This window comes from Notamacropus eugenii, chromosome 1 (assembly GCF_028372415.1).
Source record: "Notamacropus eugenii isolate mMacEug1 chromosome 1, mMacEug1.pri_v2, whole genome shotgun sequence".
NCBI lineage: Eukaryota > Metazoa > Chordata > Mammalia > Diprotodontia > Macropodidae > Notamacropus > Notamacropus eugenii.
Window position 1 is genome coordinate 261,202,284 of NC_092872.1, and position 7,415 is coordinate 261,209,698.

Consider the following 7,415-nt stretch of genomic DNA (forward strand, 5'->3'; position numbering starts at 1 on the left):
TGTGAAGTATTTATTATATAAGATTTCTTGAAATGGATGTTGGTTGCTTCATATTGAATCCTCTCTTGAGGTCTGTTGTGTATATGACAATTTTTTCTTTCCTCATTTTGTATTCAAGTTTAAAATAAGCAAATTTACAAAAAAAAAATCAGTGTCTTAAGTATTTTGTGTTATGTTGAATTGGGAACAAAAACCTAGGTTTTTCCCTTTCTGTTGGGGGAGATTTGGGAGGAAATGCGAATATAAGGAAAGAAGAATTTCAGGAGGGATAGGAATAGGGCTTTGCCATCTTAGGGCCACTATCACCTTAGGATCTGGTGGCATTTGAGCTAAGTGAAGTCCTCATCATTCAGCTGCCAGTTTGTAGGTAAGGGATTGGACCTGTGAATGCACTGATGTGAATTCACAGATGAAATTCCTTCTAATAAGACAACTTAACACCTTCTCCATCCTAGACAGTTTTAACCTCTTTTAGCCTCCCACTTCATGGGTTTTGGGAACTCTTTGGTCAACTTTCCTCCCAGTGAATGAGATGGGTATATGGATTACAATTAGCATCTGAATTCACACCTCCTGAATACTTAAGTCAGAGGCCCCTCCCCTTCAGTCCAACCTTCCTGGGTTATTTAGTGCAGGAGGGATCCATCAGGGCACCACATCAAGATCACTGCTCTTCTCACACTTTTCTCTTTGGACTCTTGGGATACACCTCATTCCCCAGAGTGAAGGCCCAGCAAGAAAACTGGGTCCTGAGCTAGATCTAACAACAGTCCTTGGCCATAACCCTTTGAGTGAACTCTGGTTTGGCTAAATCACAGAACTGACTTGGGCCACAACTAGTGGGTGGTTTTTGGAGAAGTCCAAGATGCCCAAAGTCCAAAAAAGCAGGAAAACTCCCCCAGATGGCTGGGAACTCATTGAACCAATCCTGGATGACTTGGGTCAGAAGATGAGAGAAGCTGAAACTGAGCCTCATGAAGGGAAGAGGAAAGCGGAATCTTCTCTGGCCAATCTTCAGGATTCATCACCAGAAAATGAGATACATATTTGACCTCTTTTATAAGAGGAAAGCCATAAGTAGAGAATTGTATGAGTACTGCATTCACGAAGGTTATGCAGATAAGAACTTGATGGCCAAGTGGAAGAAACAAAGCTATGAAAATCTCTGCTGCTTGCCTTGCATCCAGACTCGGGATAGCAACTTTGGAGCCAACTGTATATGCGGGGTTCCAAAAAGCAAGTTAGAAGTGGGACGGGTCATTGAATGTACCCATTGTGGCTGCAGGGGATGCTCTGGCTGACCAGTCTTGAAGCCATGGACCCATCATTGCTGGCTTTTTTTTATTCTTGACCTCCATGAGTAGCTGCTGGAAGTGGACACTTTCCCCTGGACAACTCTTTTTCTCGGAAGCAACCACCTGTAAGGGGAGCACGGGGTCAAATGAAAGAATGTGTCAATAACTGGAATTCTTTGTGATTTAAAAATAAAACTTTAACCATTGGAAAGAAAAAAAACAACAGATTGTCCCTGAGTTTGGACAAACACTTGCAGCAATAAACAAGGCTGGGAGGAAGTCAGTAGGTCATTCCTCTGGGGGCCTCCCCCTTGGTAAAAGCAAGGCCATCACCAGATAACTGTTGGCTGCTATTCCAGAAGCAATAAACACTGTCCCATCCCCCACAGGGAGACCCAATGACAAGGGTTGGGAAGACTCAAGGAAATGACAAGAGAAGACTTGAAAAAGAAGAAGGAGCTAGAAGAACAGAGAATACTGGCTGATGCACCAGCTGCAGTTGATGAGGAAAGAAAAGATATCAATCCTCATATTCCTCAGTACATGCTGTCTGTGCCATTGTGTAGAGATCATCCAAAGGACCCACACTGAAGCACCAGAGAACCCAACTTGAGAAACAAAAAGCATGCAGTTCATTTGGAAAATGGGATGAGAGAGGTGTAAAAGAGAATACTGTGAGGATGAAATACCTAAAAGGAGGATATGAAAATTGTGGAGTTCTGATGCACACACATAAAAGACTGCTTTGAGAGACCTCAGAGTATTGGAATCAAGTTCACAGAAGCCAACATAGTCCCAGATGAACATATACAACCTCAGTTCATGTTTGACTATATTGGGAAAAGTGATCGGTGGGATGCTGACAACTCAGAGGAACATAGAAAGATGGAACAAAAATCTGCCCAAATCGACCTAAGTAAAAGTGCACTGAAAGCCCAGAAACTGCAGGAAGAATTAGCCTGAGAAAAGTCAATGAAACAAGTGAATTCACCGCAATGTCAGAAGGGAGAGGAACTGAATTCCCAGACTAAAAGACACCATAACTGTGATGATGACCATGAAGAAAAGTATGCAAATGACATTGACATGTCTGGACACAATGCTGACCAATTACAGTCTGAAATCTCAGGATTCGAGACGACATTGCTAAATACTTGTGAAATTGACATCCCAGTTCTGCCCACTATGATCCCAAAACAAGGGAATTTCCAGAGATCCAGACAGATGCCAAGACAGGAAAGAATCCTGATGAAGTCAGTTATGCAGGAGACCATTTGGTTACATACAGTGGATATACAATTTCCATGGCACAGAGTTGTTGGCCTGGGAGGCTTATGACAAAGGGTCTAGAATGCCATTCCAAGAAGATCCTCTAAAACTGGAGTTGCTGTATAAATCATTTAAAGTCAAGACTCCCCCAACAGCCATCAGCTCTGCAGATCTTAGGGCCCCAGGCCCCACCTTTCAGGGACCACAGCTGCCCTCATCTCCAGACATCCTGGGAGGTCTGCCTGAAATACCAAATACCAGATCCAACACTTTCAGGTTTCTAGATGTCTGATTGTCTATGTGAAAAGACAAATTCTCAGTAATGTGAGGAATATGAATCAGCCATTGACCCTAAAAAGTACTTCACATTGTTTTCAAAGCTGCCCATCCTGTCTTTGCGTCCTTGTTGGTTTTCTTTGTTCTCTGCAGTGCACTCTTTACTTTATCATTTTTCCTCCCTTTGTCTCTCAAAGAAGGCTACAATTAATCCTGGATATGTATATACGTATATATATATATATATATATATGTATATATATACGTATATATACACACATATGAGTTTATACACATACACACATACACACATACATGTACATAAATATCTATAAATATACTCATACATACACTTCCACCCTCATTCACTTATGTGCAAGACCTTACTATGCGTATTTCCACCTGTCATCTGTTTCTCTGATGGTGGATAGCATCTTCATTCATGGTCCAAGGTTTTCTAAATAAGTCAGCTCACCATTTCTTATACCACAGCAATGTTCCTACCGCATCATGTCCTCTCTGAGAGGTTGTTGATGTACATTTCCCCCAATTTTCTACATTCCTTCTATTCTTGGCTACATAGGTTTGATTAACAGAAGAAAATTTAAAAACCAAAATCATCCTTTTTATGCTTCAACAATGCTCTCCTTCATAATACAGTTTAAGATCTGATACTGCTGAATCTTTCCTTTATATCTTTTTTCCTTTTTTTTGAAATTCCTGACCTTTTGTTCTTCCAAATGAACTTTGTTATTTTTTCTAACTCAGTGTAATTTTTTTTTAGTAATTTAATTGGGATAACATTGAGTAAGCAGATTAGTTAAGTAAAGTTGTCATTTGAAAATTTGTACTGACTGTACCTACCCATGAACAATAAATATTATTTCAATTATTTATATCTGAATTTGTCTAAAAAGGGTTTTATGTTTACCATAAGGTCATGTAGTTCTTGTGTCTATTTTTAGCAGGCATCTCATCTGCTCTTTTATAATCTGTGGGTATTTTAAGTGATCTAAGACAATATTGAATAATATTGCTGACATACAGAGTAGTTTCTTTATTTTTTACTTTTATCCCCAAATGGGGCCATCACCAGTCATCTTGACTTATGTCTTGCCTCTGGCCTCCGATGACTCTGGAGGAGGAAACGAGGCTGATGACTTTGTACAGCCCTGTTTTACTCAAATCTAATTCACTGGAAAGTCAAGACATCACCTTCCTTTCGTCACTGTACCTCTTTGAGAACAAAGGACAAACAGCCACTACCAGCCCAAAGTATATACTCATTGTATAAGGGTCTTTACTTATTTCATTCCTTTCTCCATTAGTTTTCCTGAGAAGATTTCTTTCCTTTCTCTTCATTAGTCATTGTTCTGCTCTTACTGTAGTTGACACATTTCTTGTTGGCTTGAGGTGACAAAGGGGAGCTGCGTTAGACAGAACAGCTCACTTACCCACCTTGCCTGTTAGTAGAGGCAGTTGACCTCTAGCTTTCTGCAATGAATAACTATAATTCAAAATGATAGGTGAGAAGACCCATGCTCAGACTGAAGAGGGAGAGTTTCTGTACCCCTTCCCACCTCCCAGAATCTGTGTGTGAAACTTGCTTGGCAGTTGGGTACAATGAAAAAGGGCAAAGGTCCTGAGTTCAAAACTGCCTTGGTCACTTACTGCCTGTGTGACCTTGAACAAGTCATTTTCTCTTTGTGCCCAGGTTTCCATAATTACAAATTGAAGAGGTTGCATTCAATCTATGACCCCAAGACTTCTCTCAGCCTTAGTTTCCTCATCTGGAAAATAAGAACAATTGATAGGTAATATATTTGATCTTAGCTCTCTGGGAGAAACGAAAGGGAAAGATGAAGGTTTGTGTGAAATCCAGGTAATATAGAACCAAAAGAAATCAATAAAATATATTAATTTTAAATGGCTAGTTGACTCTTGATATAAGAACACAGTGGGTTGAGTAATTATATCTTTTAGGCAAAAGATTAAGCAATATCTTACTTTGCCTTAGAGTTTCAAAGTTTTAACGAAAGTTTCCCCAGGATCATAGATTTAGAACTGTCCCTTATAATAATGAAATAAAAAAAGAGACAGAAAATCAGTGAAATTGATCAACACATAGACATATCTGTTATATGCAATGTTTCAGATCCTTACCTGTCATCTTCCCTCTCCTCTCATCTCTGTACAGGAAAGAGAAGAAATGTCATGTTTCTTCCTTGGGGCCAAGCTTGTTTTATACTTTTTCAACAGTTTTGCTTGTACAAGCTTTTCTTTTTTTTTTTTTTTAAAGCCCTTACTATGTGTCAGGAACTTTGCTGATTCTTAAAAAAATAAAGAAAAAGGAAAAATAGTTGATGCTTTTAGGAGTAACAATAGATAAAAGCTGACAACTTTAGCAACTTGGGGGAGTGGTGGCTTGGGACAGGAGAATCTAGCAGATATTGGTTTCTCTACCAGGATCACAAGCCAGTTAGGGAACATTTTCTTCTCCCTTTCCTGGGCAGCTTAATTTTCAGGGAAGAATCAGTCTGATGAAACCTCTCCCCTGGAACCTGGGCTCCTTGGTGCCCTAAGCTCAAGCTGAAAGCGCAGTTTTTCTGATGCTTGTCACAGAGACAGGAGTATAACCAGGCCCATGGATTCCACACTAGATCAGGTGGAAACAACCTCTTGGAACAACTTTGGTCTCTCAGACACAGGAGCAGCTCAGACTCTGGTTTGGTAATTCCCACCTGGTAATTACCTGGCCAGCTGAGGCCAGATATGGTCCAGAATTCTCTTCTGGAGCTGATGGACAAAGTTTAGTCATGTGTCTGATGAATGGATTGAAAATACCTAAGACTTTGCCAAAGCTACCCACCAAAGGAAATCTGGGTGAGGACCTGATCTCATTTTCCTTTGTTCCTTTTCATATCTTTTCACTGTGCAGATCTGTTGGTGACTTCAAGTTCAATAACAACCCGGAGTGCTGATAGCAAGTACCCTTATTGAGGGAAGCCTTTAATTTCCTCTTGGCAAACACCAATACCCTCCACCTTCATAACACAAAGGAGACAGCAATGCTACTAGGGAGTCAGTGGTGGAAGAAATTATAAAGCTGATACAATCACGGAGAAAATGATAAAGTGCTGTCCAATGAGCAGCATCAGCCCCTTTCCATATTAGGTTTGGTGATATCCATCAGCGTTGCTAGGTCCTCACTCTTATTACTGATTCTTAGCTCTTGAGCATGGTGCTGTCATTGTGGGAAGTATTAGAAGCTACGCTCCCTCCAACCCTAGTCTTTTGATAACTTTCAGTCTTATTGTTCAAAGTCTTTCTGTCACTAATGTATTGCCTACAAGCAGGTGTTTCTATGGGGAATAGGGCTAAAGATTACAGAAATGAGTCTTTTTCTGATTATGGCTCACTGTGCGATTTACAGCAAAATTACTTGGCTACTATGAGCTCCATTTAATCATCTACTCAGTGGATAGAATAACACTTCCTGTGAAAGGGTGCTCTGAAGCTTAATAAGATTGTGGCATCTTCTTCTGTGTGGATTTTGGAAAAAACCTTTAAAGACAATGGGGGTTTCTTTGGCCATCCCATAGCTACTGAAGGAGGCTGGAGATTCACAAATTATTCGCTCATCCCCTAGGCCCCCCTCAAAAAAAATCCAAACTAAAAAATCCACATTCTATGGATTGTATAAAAATTTGTATTTAATCCATAAGCAATCGATCAATAAACATTTATTAAGCAGCAATTATGTGTCAGGTTTTTCCAGGTAGGAGAATCAAGCAAATATTGGTTTCAACCAGTATTACTAGCCAGTGAGGGAGCATTTTTCTCCATTTCTTCAGGAATCCAATTTTCCCCATTAGGCAAGAATCAGTCAGATGGCAGTTGTTTTTGAAACTTCTCCTGTGAGACCTGGATTCCTTGATGTCCTTACTCTCACCTCAAACCCAGGTTGAAACATCAGTTTTCATTTAGGTATTTATTAATACTATGCTAAGCACTGGGGAGACTAGAAGAGGCAAAAGACAGTCCCAGTCATCAAGGACTTTACAATCTAATAGACGGGGTGAACATGTGAACAAGATACACCAAGCAAGCTAGGAAGGCACTAGAATTAAGAGGGGTTGGGAACGGTTTTAATTGCAGAAGGGCTTGTGGATCCATCACTTCAGAGTGCCCTATACTCTGGGCCCACTTGTTCCCTTCCTTGCATGATAAGCATTTTGTTACCCTCTGGGAGCTAGAGAGAACTCAGAAATTTGCCATTAGTACAGAATGTGAGTGGTGTCTCATCACAACTGATATTGCTGCACAGGGTGTGTGTGTGTGTGTGTGTGTGTGTGTGTGTGTGTGTGTGTGTGTGTGTGTGTGTGTGTGTGTGTGTTTAGAACTCAGCCTAATTCTGTGCTGTAAGTACTTGGTAGGGCTGAAGCTTTCACACACACAAATACTTACTCCCTCTTTTTCCCTTCCAGAGATTTACTTCTTTTACTCAAGGGAGTTAACATGTAAAGCATTTTGCAAACCTTGAAGTGCTACAAGAATTCTTGCTGCTATTAAATA

General features: G+C 40.3%; 2 pseudogenes; both read left to right on the forward strand.

Annotated features, from left to right (window-relative positions):
- Nucleotides 1–865: 865 nt before the first annotated feature.
- Nucleotides 866–1,301, forward strand: LOC140525093 (protein BUD31 homolog pseudogene; annotated as a pseudogene).
- A 337-nt stretch (nt 1,302–1,638) lies between these two features.
- On the forward strand, nt 1,639–2,856 carry LOC140516423 (pre-mRNA-splicing factor SLU7 pseudogene; annotated as a pseudogene).
- The last annotated feature ends 4,559 nt before the right edge of the window (nt 2,857–7,415 follow it).